Here is a 21991-nt window from a genome sequence, read left to right as displayed (position 1 = left end):
ACATCACCTACATTATTTCATTTAGCTTGAAGCAGGATATAATCCTGATAACCAGAATAGAGCAAGTAGAGAGCCCCACCCCCACACCCACCTTTTTTCATTTTCCTAAAGCTCTTAAGATCTGCCAGAATTAGGAATGATTTTCCTCTCAAGCTAGGTCTTACTTCGATCGCTTTTCTCTTAATGGGACTAAAGTTTTAAGACATCAGAGAAAACGGTAAGTTAGAATATTTTTCTTGACCGTTCCTCTGTGTATAGAGCAGTGCTCAGATACTGCTTCCAGCCTTTGCCGAAAATGGGTATCTTTGCTGACCATGTAGCTGAGGACCTAAGAGCTGATATATCATTTGAACAGTAGGGCAGACATAGAGAGATTTACTTGAAACCATGGCTAAGATCTCAGAGTGCACCAGGGTTACACTGAATGAAAATTCTTTTCATTTATTGAAAGTTTTGTGGCGAAGTAAAACACAACCTTCTTACCTCATCTTGGAAATTAAGATGCTGGATTCACTTCTCTATTAGAAGCATATAAAATAAGTCATTGTAATTTACAGACAAGGAGACTTTGAGCAAGAGATTCTGCAGGAGTTACATTTTCTTCCTCTTAGAATATTTGGGGGTGGGTGGGATAGATCACTTTATTAATCCTATTCTTATCAATACACACAAAAAAGTCATTACTGAGGATTATCTCAAGGGACTCTCAAAAAATTAACATATACTGTCTACTATGTGCAAAGCATTGTATTAGGTGCTTTCTATGTATTATAACATTAAGTCCTAATGACAGCCCTCTAAGAGAAGAGCTATTACGTCTTCATTTAACAGTTAATACACCTGAGGCTTAGAGAGGTACTATAACTTCCCCAGAGTCACACAGCTCCTTAAGTAGTAGAGTAAGTACTATATGCTTAGATTTTTAAACCCAGTTCTTGAGAGATCTAGATATATCTTTTAAGTTCATGTGTGAAAATTTACTTCTGTTTAGTTTGGAATGCATTACGGAGCCAAGACAGTCAGGTAGATACAGAAGAATCAGTAACAACAGGTAAGTATTTACTACCAGGGTTTTAGCGCCACAGAAAGGATTTTTTTTTTTAGGCAAGGCAACCGTTACTTGACCTCACAGATTGCAAGGACCTTGTCAGTTTACAGTCCCTTATTTTTTTTTTTTGTTTATGCCTACAGCACCTGGTCTTCATAGGTGGTCTCCCATCCAAGTACTAACCAGGCCCGACCCTGCTTAGCTTCCCTGATCAGACAGGATCTGGCTTGTTCAGGGTGGCATGGCCATAGCAGAAAGGATTTCTAAACAGTCTTTTTGGCAAAGTAGTCTGAAGGAATGGAGAAGCATATAATAGAGAGGAAGAGGGAAGAGAGTGAACTAACATTTTTTTAGTGTCCTCTATGTGTCTAAAACTAAGTGAATTATGTAGCACAAAGACAGTAATTGAGTAATAGAGCAAAATGACGTAAACAATATGTGCATTTCTTTTTTATATAATTTTGAAATACCAGTTTTAATAACAATATTTTCTTTTTAAAGTGAGATTGTCATCTATAATTTGTCTTCAGATGCATTTCACCTAAGAAAAGACCAGGGCTGGTGAAGGACATTTCTTGTCTCTTTCCTATGAGATGATTGGGAGAGGATGTACTAGTTAAAATAAATTCTCTTTAAGAAACAGGGGTCAGACCCTAAGTAGATTTGACCTTGGAAAAGAAAAAAGGGAGGGGAGCAGTGGAAATCTATCGCTAGAGGAAGAAAAGTGGTCAGGATCCAGGGGAGAGCTGGAACCAGGCCTCCAGCCTCCCTCTGCATTGTCTTTCTTCATCCCCTTGCTATGGACTGAACTGTGTCCCCCTGAGTCCCAAATTCATATGTCAAAGCTCTCCACCCGCATGTAATGATATTTGGAGATGGGATCTTTGGGAGATAATTAGGTTTAGATGAGGACATAAGGGCAGGGCCTCATGATGGTATTAGTGTCCTGATTAGAAATGATACCAGAGAACTTTCTCTTCTCCTTCTCCCATATGAAGGCTAAGCCAGAGGATGGCTGTCAACAAGGCAGCAAGAGAGCCTTGTTGGTTCACCAGAAACCAATCACGCTGGCACCTTAATCTTGGAGTTCAAGTCTTTATGATTGTGAGAAAATACATGTCTGTTGTTCAAGACACCCAGTTGATGGTATTTTGTTACGGCAGGCCAAGCTGTCTAAGACACCTCCCACATACCTCTTACCATTTGCATAAGGAATTCCAACCTCCCTTCAGTCCTAAGATTTTTTTCAGAGACCTCTAGAAGTAAATGGGACTCAAACTGGCTCTGGAGGAAATTCAGATTGCTCCACTTGATGAAGCAATAACAACTCAATAATTGGGAAATGAGACTTAAAATAGTAATACCATACATACAAGAGTTTTAAAATCGAGATGAGAAGAGGAGTTTTGTCTGTGACCAAATTGTTTTTTTTCATTGGCTTCCTCACAAAACATAATTTTCTGGAAAGATCACAAAACACAAATTGTATTTCAGAGTTTTTTAAATATTGGAAAAGCAGTATAACTCCAAAAAAAACCACTAATGTTTTAATACTTAGAAATATTATAGAAATATTTAATTACTGAAAACTGGAATTTTAATCACCACATAGGTACAAATAGGTCTTCTTTATCAGTTATGGTGTGCTTTTTACTGTATTTTATCAGGTCTCATATTGCCATTATTATCTTCTAAAGAAAAAAAGTGAGAGTTTGGGTTGAGTGTGATTTAAAAAATCAGTAAGATGGAACAGACAGGTTTATGTTCAGTAGACAGGTGGTAGTAGTGGTGGGGTGAATTCTTTGTATGTCCTTTTTATTTGTTGACTGGGGCAGGGATTATATTCAGTAAATGGAATATAACCACATTTTTATAACTGTGGAGTTATCCATCACCAACTTTCCTTGAGTTTGGAAATATTATAGGAATTGGGATTTGAATTCCAACTCTTCTACACTTTTTTCCCTAAAATGTAAATGGCCTGATTTCTCTGCATATTCATTGTTATTATAGCCTACTCTTTAATTTCCCTGAATTTTTCTTTATCTATAGAATGTAGGATTACAAAGGAAAGGAGAATTTCCCCTACTGAGTGCTCCCCACATTCTACTGTGAAACTGTTCTTTCTTTTGTCTGAGTATTTGTAATATCTATACATTTGTGATATAAAAAATCTGAGCTGGTCACTTATTTTGGAAATTACTTATTCTTAAGTTGTCTAATCGTTTATTTAATGTAGCTATCCAAAGACCATAGTTTCAGTCTTTAAAATTTTTTTTATTACTTATCGTAGTGAAATCATAGAAAAAGACTTTATTACCCATGATAGTGCATGAAAATAAAATGAATATTTTAAAAAGACAACAGTGAACTAGGAAACACTTTATTTATGGGAAAAAAACACATGAAGTACATATTATTTTTTAGTTTATATAACAATATAATGTAATCCACACTCACATGTGCAATTATGTTTGTTGGTCACTTTTCACTTAAAAAATGCAGTATATAGTTAGTTTGCACCAACATTGATAAAGTATGCAGAAATAATAGTCCTGGCTGCAAGGTAGACTGAAGAATTTATTGTCATATTTATAGCTTTGAGATAAGATAAAATCATAAATTACAATACTTTCTCTAAAAATGGTGTCAGGAAAAGAAATAATGTGGGAATTTCATATCCCAGATTATACTGAGACTAAATTGGTGAATTGCAGTGGTCTTTGAAAAAGAAAATTTTGGTTCTTTGTTGTTCGAACTTTCTGTGTCTTACTCCAATTGAATATTTCTTTTGAAGCCCTAAAGAGAACACTAAAGTGAACTCTTAGTGTTAAATTGTATATATGCATAACAGATTTTTAGAATTAAGCAAGCTTTTCTTTTACAGAATATCAACTGAATTATTATTCAGATATGAACTCTGAGTAATAAAAGACGTACTTCTGTATATGTCTCAAATTAAAATATCAGAATTATTTCTGATAAACCTGATTATTCTCTCAGTAATATAGGCAATTTAAAGCTATTTAATCACATTCAATTACAAAGTTTCTAGTTAGAGAAGATTTCCACCTCCATTTGGGTCTTTTTTATGGCGTTGGGTTCTGGGGCACTCCAGTTTTTGATCTGGAATACAGATCCAGCAATTTGGGAACTTTTAAAAGGACCAGTATAATCAAGTAAATACTGTTTGCTTGGTAAAAAATAGAAACAGCCTACAAGTCAAATAATAGTGATAACAGCCTTAAGATAGCTCCTTTAGCTTACAAAAATACACATATATTTTAAGCCAACTAGAATTTATAAGGATGAACCATCCACACCAAATTCATCAGTCATCTACAGTACTTACATTTAAAATCCCATAGTTTGTTTCTGGACAGGATGCTATAATATCTTTGTTCATCACTTAAACTATGGTGAAATAAGGAGGGGAAAAATTAACATGTTTTAAATTATAGAAAAAATACTTGAAAATATTGATACTGCATTTATTCCAAATTCAGACAAAATACCAAGAAAATCTTTTAGCATGTGGCCAAGGATAAGGATTTAGTTGGAGGGGAAAGGAACAATTTTTCTCTTTGTATAAATATCTTAAAAAGATATGTTTCTTAAAAATTCTGATTTGACACATAGGATGTTTTGTAAAATGAGCCTTCTCAAAATTACATTGGCTCTATGTCCTCACTAGAGGTTCTTAAGACATCTCAAAGACAATACACACACACACACACACACACACACACACACCCCAATTATAGCCATGATAATAAAAAGAATGCATAGAAGCATAATCTATTATTTTGTCAGGCTAGGAAACTGTTTAATGTGCTTGAAGTGCCAAATAAGTATGAAGAAGTCGTCGGTGAGGTAAATAACTAGATTGGGAAGCAGTCTTTACCTAGCTGGTTGCTACGGAAGCTTCCAGTACTGATTCAAATAGATGGATTTCACCAAACATCAATATAATGGAAAGGTTTCTTACATGGATTAACTCCTCTGGTTTTCATTAAAATTAGACATAAATTCTTTTATTTTTAAAAATCTCTTTCTACACATGATGAAATCGCTTAAAAATATATAATGTACTTTTTAACATATTTGTAGAAAAACAATCTTTGATATATTAGTGTGATATCACTCTACATTTAAGTATTCTCTTACCATTTTCAAAACATTGTCTCATGTTATTTCATGTTTCTCATGTAGTGCCATGAAATAAGAAGTACTGATATTAATATTATCATTTTTGAACATGAGGAAACGAGGCTTAGAGAAGTTAGAGGACTCTTCAAAGGTCTCATTAATTAAAAAATGACAGCTTAACTAGGACTCAGTAATAAATGTAGATATATTTTGACAATTTACCAGGCATTGTGGGAAAACAAAATTTGTCTTCAATATGATCCTTCCCTTGAAGTTCATGGCCAAGTTGGAGGATATAGATACAACTAGTATATAAGCCAGAGTTATTGTACGTATGATGGGTAAAGATAAAGGGTTATAGAAAGAATGATTAGTTCTAACTGGGGAAGTTGAGGAAGAATAAATGAAATTACCGATAATAGTTAAACTTGGCATTAAAGGATGATGTTGTCCCCCTCCCCTTGTAATTTCTAGACTTTCCACTTGTCCAGTGCAGATTTCCTTACTGATCAAAAATGTATATCATTCTTTCATCTACTGTATGTTTTTCTCAAGTTCTCACCTGTCTAGAAAAAGAAGCCATGTCTACATTTCCCACATCTTTTTCCACTGATCAGTATTCTCGTTTAGATTATTGGTTTTTTTTTTAATAAGAAAGCAAAGAAAGAACATTCTGGGCCTAGCATATAATAATAACAAATAGAAATAATACTTAATACTTATTGAACAATTATTATGTGCCAAGCACTCTTGCAGATATTATACATATAGCAATTCATTTAATCTTGACACCAACCCTATGAGTGGATATTATTGTTCCTATTTCATGGCTGAGGAAATAATGGCCCAAAGAAATGAAGTAACATTACCAATGTTACACAGCTAGAAACCTAGGCTTTTAATTACTCTCTACAATGTACAAAGACTTAATATGCTGAGTAACTTTTAACTTAAGAATGGGAAAGGAAACTGGCGAGGCTTATTTCTAGATTGATGGTTCTTAACCCCATAGGTCCTACTATTTTCTTTGTATGATAATTATTCTGAAGCACTCCTTTTTGTTTCCTGAAATAAAAAATGGAGAAAATATAACTTACCTACATATACAATTTTTTAAAATCAATACAGTTTCCTTACTAACATAAGGGAGACATGAAAGGAAAGTAATTTGTAATAAAAGATTTTGATTTGTTTGCAACTCAGGTTCAACTGTAATAGGAAACAATGAAGTAGTCAGATATAATAGGTACTTAACAATAAATAAGTTTGTATTTAACAATTTAAAAAAGATCAGAAATTATTCCATATGAAAAGCATGGAGAAATGAAAGAGCAGAGTGTTCAGGCGACAGTTAGCATAAGACATTACTATTTCTTTGTAAATATTTACCTATTTAACAGTCTGATTGTTTCATTAGAAAAAAAATGTTTTGGGCAAAATGGGTACGTTGGCAACTATTAAATTATAGACAAAGCTACAAAGCCCAATTTCAAATATTCAACTAAATATTGTTAATTTTTTGTTTATATTTGACATTTTGAAGTAAGGTTGTACATATACATGCATATACATATACATACACACATGAATGAATGACATAGCTATAAATGCAGATTAATACAAGTGTGTCGTATCCTGGCAACTCATATTTCATGTATACAGTGTCCTTGGTACGTAATCTGAAATGGTTAACAGTGGTGTTCAGTAAAGCTTTGAACAAAAAGTATAATATTCTTTCAATCTACTCAGTAGTTGCATCATTCAAAATCAAGCATGAGTTAAGCCATAGCAAAAATACTTTGTGTATTTTAGATTCTAAACTCAATAATTATAAAAAAGATTTTCATCTACATATGTATCTGATAGGGCATTCAAAAGTCATGTGGGACATGGAATAATTCTTTCTAGAGCAAGGCAGGAATTCTAGAATCCTTGATCTGTGCCATTTGCTTCTCCCAGTCACTCTAACTAAAAACATCATCACAAATTTCCAAAGTGCCCTAGGGACAGACAGTATCTGCACCCACTGGGAAACACCATTCTAGACCTTTTTTTGTTTCCTTCTGGAAGAATACCTTGATCTTATCTGATCAATATGCTTAGGCAGAATTTCCTCAGATAATGGATTTGAGTAGCAGTCTTGCTATGACTTAACTTAGAGAGTTGATTGCGAGATGATAATTTCAAGCCCTATGTCCAGAAGCAGAGAGATTTCTTTCTTTCTTTGAACCTCTTCCATTAAGTGACAGTTGGGAGAGTGTTGGACAGGCCAAATTAAGTACCTCACAGCCCAAGGCCCGATGATTCACAGATCAAAAGGAAAATACTAAACCAAAATACCTTCCATGGAAGAAAAGTGAATTTAAAATTACAAAAATTAGTCCAAGAAAGTGAATCCTGGCCAGGGCCAGATTTACCTTGCACACCTATAGTCTAAGCTATGGTCTTGGACCTGGCCAGAGTCTGGTCCAAATGTGGGAAGTGGACAGCCAAGGGATTTGGAGTGAGGGATAGCATGTGTCTGTGTTGTGGCAGTTTATGTATAATATTTTGTATAACAATAAAAAATATCTTTAAAAACAAAACAAAACAAAACAAAACATCAGATTGAAAATAACCTAAGTGTAATGATAGCATTAACAAGTAGATATGCCTTTTTGTAGTAACTATTTTATTGAGCAGTCACAATTTCAGGCATTGTACTAACCAGTATACATTTAATTTCTCTTATCTTACAAGAGTCTTATGAAGTAAATAGAACAAGATTATTATCCCCAGATTACATATAAGGAAATTGAGAAGTAGAGAGGTTGATTAAAAGTCAGGCATGAGTGGTATCAATCAAAGTAATTCATCAAAGAACATGGTTATTTCTAATTTTAATTTATTAGAATATACTATGTACAAATGAAATTTATTGATGAATGGATTTGTGTGCATTTTAATTTTGGTACTTACACAGTGATGTTATCCGAAAGAGTAAATTCAAGCATCTGAATATTCAAGAATATTTAATGTAAGTGACCGATTCTTTTTCTTTGTGTACAATAATAAATATACTCCAATAGCTCTCCAAAATTGGAAGTGCAAATTACAGTTGCATACCTCCTCTGTATAGCTACATGAAAATTAGATATAAAGGTTGTCATTATTATATGAGACACAATGGTAAATTAGTAATATTATGAGTTTATAATATACCCTATGATAATATCAGTGCTGCATTTATTTATTTCTTTTCTTTCTGTTCTTCCCTCCTCCTGAGAGGGGCTATATCTTTCATAATTTTTTGTTGTTTGTTTTCCTTTATACTTTATAAGCAATTAACCCTTTTCCTCAGTTTCACCTATCTTTTCAGTAGTTTGGCATTATAGTGAGTCATAATTGGTATTTATAAGATTGACAAAATAGGAGAACATTTCTTAGCACCTACTGGCATTGGGTCTTTTCTCATCTCAGAGCAGGGGAGCATTCTTCATATGAGGAGTTGAAATAACACATGCTGAAAATACCTACAGATTTCCAGGAGAAAGAAAAGGTATCCTAGGCTCTCATACGCAGACAACTTGCACTAAAAGTAAACATATGAAGATGTAGGATTAAGACTCTTTCTCTTAAAGTGCTTGGCTCCCTTTTATTTTTTATCTTTGCCAGTTGGAAACAAGTATTTCCTTTCCAGGAGCTTACTCTGGGATCTTGGATTTTACTGTTGACAGACAAAAACTTAAAAGTTGGATTACTCGCAGATGGGGAGTCAAGGCCTAATCCAAAGCCAGAAAGAAGTAAGAAAAATAATTGAGTGGCACTTTGACTTAAAAGGTATTTTGTAAAAAGGTATTTTGTGGGTCATATCAGAGTCAAATGAAGCTTTGACATTTTAAAAATATCTAATTTTAGGTATTTTTCACAGGTCACTAGAGGCAAATCCATTGAATTATAAATGTAATGTAAAGTAGGGATCATTTATAATGTAAAGCACACCCAGAGAGAAATAAACCTTATTAAACCAGAATTCTGAAAGAGGTGCTGCTTTGCTATTTTGCCCATCTAGGAAACCTTAACACCAATAGTAAGAAAGTACTAATTCTGTTAACTGAAGCAAACAATACTGTGAAAGCGTTCTTTACCTGTATGATGAAGACAATAAAAAGCTTTGTGGAGAGTGTCTGAGCTCACCCACTCTGCATACCTATATACCATATTCTGCAAATTTATACACAATGGGTTCTGATGCTCTTTGCTGCTTCTCACTAATTAACAAGTGAAGGCCCCTTACTACTGTACTGTGTTTAAGAAGATAATTTCGGTCAAGCTGGACCCTCTTCTGTACATGCTGCAGTTATTTATTAGAGTTAACTGTGTTTTAACATGGATATCATAACACTTTTCATGAAACACTATTAAATTTTTCAATAGAAGTAGGAGCTAGGAGCATTGCTGCTTAATCACTTCATACCTAACATTATGTGAGTCCCTTGTCCATTTAAAGAGACTTAACTTTTAGCTATGATAATAGTTAAAAATATTTGACATTTTGCCCAGGTCTCACACAGAAATGCCAACAGTACATTATATGTAATTAATACAAATGCCAATTGTAAACTTTTTCATGGGGGGGCAGTGGTGTTTTTGTTTTTGTTGTTTTATTTTTAAATCTGGGTAGATTCTTTCCCTCCCTCTCTCTCGATTCAATTTCTGTTAAGGAAAAAAGCATCTGACATTTGTTCATATTAAGGGAAAGGACATTCTTCTGAAAGAATGGACCCAGTTGAATCAACTCAGCTACTGGAATGGGCAGCAGTTTGAGACAAATTCACCTCATATGTTCAGATCTATGTCTTAAGTAATGTTCACTGCTTTACTTAGATGTCAACCCTAACTAAACATTATGATGCTATGAAACCAGTTCATGGAATATATAGCTAACAGAATCGACAATTCCATTAGCAGCACACATGCTGTAATAGTAAAACATGAAGTCAAGAACTCCTTATGGCTACCCTCTAGTGCAGAGGTATGACTAAGATAGTAAAATTGAATTTGGGACATCTGAAGGACATAAGAATATAACAGTAGGAATCTACACATTCACCTATAGTGTACATATACATTATTGCTGCAAACTTAGTTCAAAACTCAAAGAAAATAGCAACAATAGCTAAGAGTCACTGAGTACTTTCAATGCACCAGGCATTGAACTGAGTACATTACTTGGATTAATGCATTTAATTTGCGTGCTCACGGAAGAGGTACTGTTATTAAGCCCATCTTATATGTGAGAAAACAATAGTTCAGAAAGGTCAAACATTTAGTAAGTGATCATGTAGCATCAGTAATGCCCATGCTTTTACCCACAAGAGTGTACCAACTCCGTACTCATCATGTTATTTTGTCTATTCCAAAAGTCTGTTTTTTAAGGCAGAGTTCTAATATGCCTAAATTTTCTTAGAATTTATTCACTAGTTTACATAAAATAGCCAGAGATATCCACAACTGAATCAATTATTAGGGAAGCATTAGGCAAAATCACACTAGAACTTAATTGTACTTTGCTTTAGAATATGTAACTAGTATCAGTAACCCAATCTAGTAAATAATAGAATTTAGAAAGAGACAGGTAATGGAATTTTTTATCTTGGCTTCTAGCCGCAAAATAAAACATATACCATCTGTGTGAAACAGTGACATGGTGAGTTTGATTCTCAGTTACTTTCATCTTATTACTTTCAGATTATACTCATGTATATATATACATGATGTGTGTGTGCACATGCGCATGCATATGTGAGTGCATATATACATACAGAGACGGAAAAACCATCCGACCTATGAGTCAGTGAGTCATTTTGCCAGTGAGTTGACAATGCCTATCAAAATTTAAAAGATGCAGCATTCTAGAAAACATTCTATAGAAATATTAATACATGTCTCAAAGATGTATATAGATGGATGTTTATTACAGCATTGTATATAAAAAATCGGAGACACTTTTAATGTCCAGTAATAATGGAAACAGTAAATAAATTACTAGTATGATCCAGTTGTAGTCTTTCTCTCAAGCCCTCAAGTGCAGTAAGTTCTTTCCCACTTCAGTGCCTTCGAACTTACTCTTCCCTCTCCCATCTCCCCATCACACTTCTCTCTCCCTCTCCTCTTCCCATGGTTAATATATAGAGGATCTCATCTTAAATGTCACCCCCTGTGATTAAGAATTAGTCTGAAAGAGAAAAATTGGGTTAAGTTGGTATTTAGAAATTGGTGAAGAATTTTAGAGAACGTTCCAGCTTAGGAACAATATAGGTTCAGAGATGGGACATGATAGGGTTGGAGATAGAATGGATGCTGAGATTGGGTGAAGCTCAAGAATTGGGTATGTTTATCAGATGGCTTGGTAAGTGTGAACTGGAGGTGAGGGAAGGGAAGGGCAGGGAGTATTAGGCATTTCATGAGGCTCTCTAGAAGGAGTGAGACAGACAGGAGTAGAAGGTTAAGATATGGGTATGTGAATGAGTGCCCATCTCTCACTGGCCAATGAATATGGATTATATGAAGATGAAAGTTCTCACCTCCTCAGAGAAGCCTCCCTGTCTGCTGTAATCTGTAGTAGCTATCCCTTCCTCCATTGCTTATCTTAATCTAATAATTTTGTTTATTGTCGTAAAGGTTGGGGTTATGTCTAACTTGTTCAATACTGTATCTTAGGCACCTAGGCACATAGCATAGTAATGGACACACAACACGTGTTCAATAAATATTTCCATGTCTTGAAATAGAAGGAGTCTATGGTACATTGTTCATTGAAAATATTAATTTCAGAATAGTGTCAATAGTATGACCCTAGTTTTAAAAATAAAATGCTACATATATTTATGTGTAGATAGATATGTTTGTATGAGTATATGTGCATTACATACATTTGAATTTTATACATATATCTTATATATATCTTAACAAACTTAAGAGAACTCTAAATATTTACTATGTTTCAGGCACTTCTAAAATCTTTACATGAGTTGTATAATTTAATCCTTACTACAGTCTTATGAGATAAATACTACTAAATACTGCTATTATCCTCATTTTAAAGAAGGGAAAACTGAGGCATGGACATGTTAAGTTGCTTGCCTGAGGTCACATAGCTGGTCAGGGCTGGAGCTGGGATTAGCAACGTGTGGCAATTTACATTTAAATTTAAAGTATATGAAGTTAAAAATTCAGTTTCTTATTCACACTTATTCACATTTCAAGTTCTTGATAACTACATGTGACTAGAAGCTATCTTATTTGGGTAGCACAAATATAGTACATTTTTATCATTGCAGAAATTTCTAGTAAACATCTGGCACTAAAGTCTGTTCATTACTGCAGAATGGGAGTAAGAGTGAAACTTTCAGAATTTACTTTATTGGATTATTTTCCTCCATTAAGCAAGTACCATTTTGGGAATTTAAAAAAATTAGTGTTTAAAAAAAATTAATGTTTCCTTCAAAAATGGAATAATAAGGGAACAGAGGAAACACTTATAAAGGATATCCACAATTAATTTACTATCCTTATTCTAACTGATGGACTCAAAGACATATTTCATCAGATTTGCCAGCAAATACTAGAATTTAGTATTCTTTTTGTAAAGGTGTACTGTAGAGTCATGTAATTAGCAAAGATGTCTAATAATTAATCTCAGATTAAATTTTCAGAGAAAGAAAATGTCAGATAGAGAGCCCTTTGCTTATTTCTTTTCTTTTTTTTTTTTTTTAATTTAAAATGTCTTTGTTTTTGCTTCACTCTTGAATAAACTCTAGGTTAACTGTTATTTTCCCCTCAGCTCTTTCAACTATCACTGGAAACAAAATGTCAGTTTCCCAAAGTGTGATCTGCCTGTCAGGAGTCTACCACATGATACCCCCCCATCCCACTCCCCACCTGTTTCTACCTAAAACATTCCCTCAGTCTCAATGGTAGTGAAATGTGTTTTTCCAGACTGGCACCAAAGTAACTACCTTCACCATTTCTTTCTTTCTTTGTTTATTCATTTATTTATTTACTTATGGTTTAGATTAGAAAAGAGCAAAGTCTGGGTGAAAATTAGATTGAACGAGAACAAAAAGTGGTCTGAGTATTCTTTTACTTTCTAAGCTAAAGGATTGATAATTTGTATACTTACTCTAAGATCAGTTTCCATAACTGCTTTTCCTGTTATTCCTGGCATTCAATAAACTTCACTAAGTGTATACATTATTTCTGAACCACTTTACATTTTCCTGCAAGTAAAGTAATATACTTAATATGTAAGATGTGATGTGTAAGATGTTTAATAATTGTATATAATATATAGAGGTATGGAGATTGATTGAAAACTATGTGATAAGATCTTTGGCCAGTTCACAGAAACAAATCACCTTGAATTTCAGTCCAAGTAAAATCATGGCTTAGTTGTCAATTTAATGAACATTTTTTGACCCCTTACTATATATGTAGATAACATGACAGGTGCTAAGTATATGGAAATGAACATTTTACACTCCCTGTCTGAAGACAGTCACTATACTAAGGGTAACAGAGTCTTATACAGGTATAGAGGTAAGGGAATGGTGGAAGTTGTCTAGGAAAAGTGAATGGAGGAGGTGATGCTGGAGCTGGATTTTGAAGGCAGAAAGGAATTCCACAACAGGCTCATTTGGGTTAGTAGAATCTACCTTGGTTAAGTGTAGCTGGAGTTTAATTATTTCAGTGCTTCCATTATTCACTTGACATATATGCCCATAAAGTTTGACCATCCAATTTCTTCTCCATTCAAAAACTACCTTACCAAGAGCTTTTTCTCTCTCTACTACTCTACTTATGGTTGATGTATGGAAAGCAGGACATCAGTCCCTAATCAGGCTACTTTTATAAATTTTGTATATCCAGATTTATACTGACAGCGATTTGAGGAGAAGAAAGTATAGGTACAGTATAATTGATACTCAAAAATTTAAGGCATGTAATCTTTAAAGATTTTCTTTAAATGTTTATTGTTTATATGATTGTTAGAACTGACCGATGAATAACTTCTGGTTGTATTATGTATTTCCTAAATTTAAAAAAATTTTAGTAGAATGTTATCTATGTAATTCCAGTATCTCCAAAATCAGAAAATTAGCAAGGGAGATCATTTTATTTCTGTAAGTCATCAATGGACTAACAAGTAAAATGATTGAATTATTTTATACTTATTGCCTATTGTTTCAATGTGATCATTCATAACTTTGTATAATGAACATTAATATAAGCTATGCATGGCAATTTCTTTTTAAATTAGAATATATAAATTAAATAAAGAGCATTTGCCCTTTGCTTACCCTCATACTTCTACCAAAGGCACATGCTGTCGAGACCAATTAGTTATTATTTATACTTTTTTCTGTTTCTCTCATTGGTTGGATCTAGATTTGCCTTTAAGCTGTGTGTATGTTATTGACATTTTCTTCAAAGACTCAAGCTAGAACCAGATGATAAAATGAGTTTTGCTCTCCAGCAGATACATTTACAGTATTCAGCTGTTTGTAGGTGATTTTGCTGGGCTGTAACAAAATAAAGCCTAAAGCATCCTATTAACTGTGCTGTTTATATGGGTGCTAATACATTTTGAATAAAACTCTCAATTACTAAGCATTTTTGAGTCCTGACAAGACAATCCCATGACGTTAATGGTATCTTTATAACCTTTTTAACTTCTTCTTTCTCTAACAGAGCTCTACAATAACAGCAATAGGTTTGCCCTTGGCAAGCAAAAACTCATTTTGAGAGGATAATAGGTATTTACTATTTAGATAGCTGGCAATAAAATTTCTCTGAATGAGATTTTCCTGAGAAACTATAAACTGATTAAATTACTTTCTTTTAATGGACTGGAAAAGCGTGTTATAATAGTTCATTGAAGCTTTGCATCCAATGTCTTGCTTCCTTTTTTAGAGACACAGAAGCAGTCTGGTTCTGGCGAATTATGGAGGTTGGTAGAAATTATTCTATACTGTACAGTTTAGTCTTGATTTTTTCTCTAAGTAAAACAAAAAGTGGGTATTTCTTTGAAGATCATTACATGATCAGTATTGTATCTGTTTACTTCAAATTTTATTTTAATCAGAAATAAAATTTAACAATTATTTTATGCCCCAAGAGTTTTGTTTTTAAGAAATACACCCCAACAGAAATATAAACTTGGAAAACCTCCCTGTTTTTCTTGTTGATATTTTTGCTTGACTTTTTTAAAATACGTGAAAATCAATAAACTGTCTTCTCAATTGCTTAAAGGCTGAAATTGAAGTTATTATTTTTTACTAGTATTGATTATTAATGTATAATGTATTTATGAGCAACTTAAGAGATTTTCATTTAATGATTATTAATTTGGACCTTATAAAATTTAACATGCCAATTCAGACATAAACTATAAAAAATAAATCCATCTTAGCTTTGGTAGAAAAGAAATACTTAAAATATATTTTATTATTATCAAATTTGATTAAAGGGCTTCTAAAATTCCACTTAATGTGATTTTTGTCAATAGATATCAACTAAGAAAAGTAATTTACATGTCTTGATTTAAATGTGAAAACTTACATAAAATTTATTTGGTAATTCATACTCTAAACATTTTTCTTTAAAGACAAATCCATTATGGTCCTTGGGGGTGACAGCTTGCATGATATCTTTCAAGGTCATGAATTTTGCACAGAAGTGTAACAAATTCAGTATTTTTATTGGTAGTCAGAATTTCATATTTGTCACTATAATAAAATTGTGATTGAAATGGAACCTTGAGTATCCTGTCCTTATATGAAGTACTTTGAATTTGAATATCACACAGATCCTAACTTAGAGCACATTTATTTTTTCTTAAGCCTTTGGCACTGACACATCCATTGCTGGCATTGTTTTTCATTCCAACAAATCTGTGCTGTTGCCACCAGTAGGTGCAAGGGACACTAGTCATGATAGTGAAGAAATGAAGAGAGAAACAATATTTGTTTTCTCCCCTGAATAATCTAGTCCAGGTCACTACTATAAGCTATAAACTACTTCATGATTTGGCTCTTATTGTGTCAGTTGCTTTGTCATTGCGCTTTTTCTCCCTTCTCAGGATTATAATAAATAAACATCAGTGAAATATTGTGGAATAATGGGTTGTCTGTAAATTTACTGCAAATTTTTTTCGACTGAACTGGGAAAATACTTTTAAAGAAAATCGAGATTATTTTAAAATGGAAACTTATCCTCTTTAATATTCAGTTCTACTTTAATTCTGATAACCTGAAGTTTTGGATAAAACAGATTTGAAGTATAGTAAAGATATAATGAATATGTACTTGCATTTTAGTTCTTTTTTCTTTAATAAGACAAATGTACGTTCACTACATTTTTTCCGTTTGTTCAATTTGCTATCACTCAAATTGGGTAATAAATACCCCTTAAAAATATAAAGGTTTTTTTTTTTCAATGTTTTAATTGCCCTTTAACACAGAGTTTGTGGGAACTGTTGTGGTGGTTTTCATGGAGTAAAGAAGTAATTAAAGGATGGTATCACTGTGATTTTACTGGACTACAAATAATTAAGCTTTAATAGAACAGGAAGAAATGTAAATGTTTTATGCATAACATAAAATGTAGCAACATAAAGCTTATTCTGATTTTAAAAATAGAGCTAGCACACTTTTTCACGTAGGAACATTAATTACTATGTGTACCTTCAAATTTTATGAGAGTAATGAATCTTTAGGCCTTTATTATTATTATTAAATCAGAAACTCGGAGAGTTACTTATTTGTTTTTTGGAACCTCCATTTTCCAGTGTGAATTACTGCACTTACCATAATGTTTGTCATTCAACAAAATGAACACAAATATGAGTTTAAATTAAATGTTATGCTGCAATGATTAACTATATTTACAGTTTTACATTAAACCTCATCCCCCACCCCACTCATACTACCATTGGTGCCTGTGTTAATTCCCTTAATTTTATGAAATTGTAAACATTTAACCTGAAATTGTTTTTAATATATAATGTAGGATTTGACATACTGACTGCAACTTCATAGCTCTGTTCGCAACTTCATAGCTCTGTTCATGGGTGCAGAATATTACTTTTGGTTTCTCTCTTAAACAGTTCTTACACTGAATTTGTCTTTCTTTTAAAGAGATTTTCAATTTTAACATGAGGGAACTGGCGTCTTGGGTAAGGCTTTTACATGGAAACAAAGTAGCAGATTGAAGTGGTTTCAGGGCTTTAATCCCTTGGTAAATTAGCCAGCAGGCTAGCCTTTTCATAGAAGTGCTAAACAACAGGTTGATGCCATTTGGGCATTAGCAATGAGAACCACCTGAGGGAATAGAGAATGAATAAGAAGAAATGTAGAATGGGGAGAAGGCATGGCTATTAGCTTTTCCAGGGTTGAGTGGCTAAAATAATACCCATAAATAAGTTATTGTATCTGATATTTAGGTATCCCTTGTATATTCTGAAGTTTACATTATTTTCAAAATTCTCAAATTTACTTTATATTATAAAGTAAATTTATAAATATTTACATGGTATAATTTTATACTCTTTTTTCAATAAGAGATTTGAGGCTTTAAAATTTGTTTGTACATTGTTATCCCTAATCAAGCAGAAGAAAACATTTTGAAATGTGCATGTAGAATTAATAGGATTTTAAATATTTAAATAATCTTGCTTTTTGAAAACTATAAACAGATGTTTATAAGCTATTATAAAATTATTTTCTTAAAATGTTTTCATAGTTTTCTGAACTAATTACCTGAGAGAAAATTCTTTGCCATATTACATTATATGTTTTGGACAATGTATTTAAATAATCAGTAAAGAATAGTGGCCACACAGCAAGAATTAATAGGAAGAAAAGATTAATTTAGACTTTAGTCAAGGAATGTAACTTCATGTAAACTGAAAAGAATTTAATTTCAGGAAGAGCAAGTTATAAAATTATTAATTTTGCATATTTAAAATTCTTAACCTAATTGGTACCTTGATATTGATAAATATTAGAATAATACAACATGAAGAAAATTGATAAAGGAGTAAAGTCATTAAAATAACCTGATACCCTATGAGGCCCTTTCACTAGGCTTTTAATTTTTCATTTAGAAGGGGGGATTTTAAGGATCAATATGAAGATCAGTTGATAATATTATATTTAATTAGAGTAATCAAAAACCATGCTCAGAGCATGACACCTGCCAGGGAGAGCTTCAAAAAGAGAGTAAGCAGCATGCGTTAGAATCGTCTCTTTTGCTTGTTCATGAGCACTAATCTAGCAGAAGTCCCAAATGGGGCAGCTAGTCAGCTATTTTATTGACTTTGATCTGGTTTGGGGGGCAGTTTATTTTCCCATAATGCCATTGATCAATGATTTCCTTTCAGCAGTGATGTAATTAAAGAGCTTTAGTTGGCTTCTGCTGTGTTGCCTTGAAATTTATTATTCTGGAGATTTAAAGAAGATCGATAGGGTGCAGTGGCCCGATGTTTAGACCAGAGTCGGAGGACCCTACTGAGAGTAGAAGGCATGCAGAAAACAAGGCTTTAGGACATAAACAAGATGTTTACCTGGGACCTTGAGCTGACCTGTTTCACAACAGATCCTGTATAACCAGTAGCATTTTAGTACCTATTTTTAATACAATCTCAGAACTACTTTGTCCTTTTTGTTATTGATTTTTAGAGTTTGTTTTAAAGCAATTGAAATCAAATATTCCTGTTATCAAAGGAAGAATTAAAATTTAAACATATTTGCCAGAAATACAGATTTCAAATGCCTTCATCACGAAATGGGAATAAAACATAATTCATTCTAGGAGTGTGGATGTCTTTAAAGACTTACTAAGATCTATTAAAAATATGCAATTAATATGCCTTACTTTATAATTAATTTACACATATAGTTTATTTTTGTATGTGTAGAAATGCATATTCAGTAACCGATACTCTTAAGTGATCAAAATACCACATTTAGGTAATGAACCCATAGGACTCAACCTACCACTAACTAGAAATTAATAATTGCCTCACAACTTACATTATTTGGTAAATAAGTAAAATCAGTTCAGAGATTCTTTATGATATATAAATTTTGCATCCCGTGCTTCTTGTTACTGTGTTTTAATGAAGTCAAAATAAGTTGAAAATAAAGTTCCCAAACTACATTCTGTGTTGCTTTGTTAATAAGAGTTCTGTTTAAAAAAAAAAAAAACTTCACTAAATACATTCGAAAATTCTGCGTACTACTTTTAGAGAATCTCACCATACATTAGCATATTTTCAATTTTAGAAAATCCTGAAGTAATCCTCTTTAACTCTGCTTACCAAAACATCTTTCAGTCTCACTTGCTTTGTGGCATAGATTTTTGTGGCGGCCCAGTTTCAGAAATGCAAGAAATGGTAAAAAGAACCCTAGCAGGACAAGAGATGCCTGTCCTGAATTCTAATCCTGGCTTTGCCTTTCATTGACCATGTAAGTTTTATACATTAAATAATCACTCTGTGTTGAAGCTTTCTTATCTGTGAAATGAGATTGTGTCAGAGGTTGGGGCTGGTTAGGGAAGGAGACGCAACATCCAGGGAGCTTTTTCAAAATAGGCATTTTCATCAGACCCTCTTTCCCCATGCTCAGATTGACATTAGATGCTTTGAGAGGCTGGTTAATTGTGCCAGTATTAAAATTTATTTTCTCAACTATATGATTTATTTATTTAACTGTCACTTTTAGGGACTTTTAGTCATCAAAGACATTGAAAATATAACAGTTATACTTAGAAACCAAGGACTAAACACCAGCACTATTTATTACCTTGCTAAATTTAGTCAATACTGACAGAACGTGCCTCCTGATAAAGATGACAACCCATCTAGCCCAAGAAGCAAAGTGACAATGCAGACACAGTGTGATTTGCTATTTTGATAAACATTAACTAATTTATAAACATTGCTAAGACCATGTGTCATAGCTAAGGAATAAGCTGAGGAAAATAGCAGGGGGGAAAAGTGAGGAAATTATAGATTTTGTTTACATTTTAATTATTGCCAATAATCATTTAGAGTGAATTAAGATTTCTTGGCATTTTAGGAGTACCAATAAATGACTTTAAAAAATGGTACTTTTTAATTGAATATATGCAAGATGAGAGGAGCTAGAGGGACACAGAGTAATAATCCCTGCCTGCTGGAGCTTAGAGGTAGAAGAAAGTACTATAATACAAGGCAGAAGAAATGAAGTGACAAATATAGGTATACATGAAACTTGATGGAGGCACAGTTGAAGGTGCAAGGACATAATGTTTTGTCTTCCTGCCTGCCTGCCTGCCTTTCATAATTTATTTCCTTTATTTTTCTGCATAGCACTCATCACTTTATACCATAATACTTTGTACCTAATTAATGGTTTAGCATCAGACTTTCCTACTAGAAAGTGAGCTCCATAAGAGCAGAAATTTTGCCTGTTTGTTCAATAACATATCCTCCACCCTTTAAGAGTGCTTAGGACACGGTAGGTGCTCATTAAAGCTTATAGGCCTTCCGGAACTATTGCCTGTATCCACAGAGAGTAATGTGATCTGAACTGTGTTTTAGGTAGCAAGAACTAGAAGTCCAGTAATAACTAAAATAATAGAGAACAAAGGGAAAATGTGAATTTACTAATGTATATGTTATAAAAGTGACTATAGGAGAAATAAAGCCATCTAGATAGTATTATTAACAAGGTAGAGGAAGCATAGAATAGTGAACAGGGTTGAGGAAGGATCAGTTTCATTTTGGATATTGTTTGCCTATTGAATAAAAGTCTAGATTTTATATAATCAATATTTAGAAAATACATTGTCAGCATTACCTATATGTGACCATTATACAAAGACTGTCTTTCACACTTGCACTATATTTAGAAGCCAGATTCATTAACCAGGTAATTGTCCTCCATGCCGCACATTGCTGTTATTCATTCTTAATCCATTAATAAGCTCCTTCTCAGTTACCTTCTCGGCCAGCTCCTAAGTGTGCTTCATGGAATGATCCTGTGCTCACTTTTTTTTTTTCCTTCTCTATATTTTCATCCTAAGCGATCTCATGCGTCCCTAGCACTTTAGGTATCATCTGCATGCAACAATTCCTAATTCCAACCCATACTTCCTTTCTGGACTTCAGACTCATATAGCTAACTCCCTGTCACCTGCACTTAAATGTCAAACAGGCGAGATTGTCCTGAATTCTTTTATCTTCCCTCCTCCATCTTCGTTCTGCTCCTCTTTCATTGTCTCTCCATTACATCTTTCTAGTTACTTAGAAGAGCAATTTGGCAAGTTCCTTACTGCCACATCTTTTCTTTCAGCATGCTCTGTCGCCTCCTAAAATACATTTTAATTTTTCCTCTAATCTCATTTTCACTGCCTTCACTCTCAGCAAGTTATTATCATTTCTTGCCTGAACCATTGGAGTAGCTTTCTAACTTATCTGTCCACAGTCTTGCCCCCTATAATTCCTCACAGAGTATCCACAATGATCTTAAACTGTAAATTGGGACCTGTCAATTGCCTGCACGAAACCCTTCAGTGGCTTCCATTGCCCCCAGGATAAAATTTCAGAATTCCTAATGTGGCCACAAGTTGTTCCCTGATTTTCTCATGTCTACTTCTGCAGCCTCATCCTGGACCACTCTTTACTAAAGCCTAAACCACACAGGCTTGCTTTCAGTTCCTTGGTTTGCAGGTGTTATTACATCTGCCTGAAATTTTTACCTTCTCTCT

General features: G+C 33.4%; 1 protein-coding gene and 1 pseudogene across 3 annotated transcripts in view; one reads left to right on the top strand and one right to left on the bottom strand.

Annotated features, from left to right (window-relative positions):
• RSRC1 (arginine and serine rich coiled-coil 1) overlaps positions 1–21991 on the top strand; it is a 346237-nt gene that overhangs the window by 218022 nt on the left and 106224 nt on the right. The window lies entirely within an intron of this gene.
• On the bottom strand, positions 1183–1301 carry LOC120599142 (uncharacterized; annotated as a pseudogene).

Source organism: Pteropus medius, unplaced genomic scaffold (assembly GCF_902729225.1).
Source record: "Pteropus medius unplaced genomic scaffold, Ma_sr-lr_union100, whole genome shotgun sequence".
Lineage (NCBI taxonomy): Eukaryota > Metazoa > Chordata > Mammalia > Chiroptera > Pteropodidae > Pteropus > Pteropus medius.
This window is presented reverse-complemented; position numbering and strand designations above follow the sequence as displayed.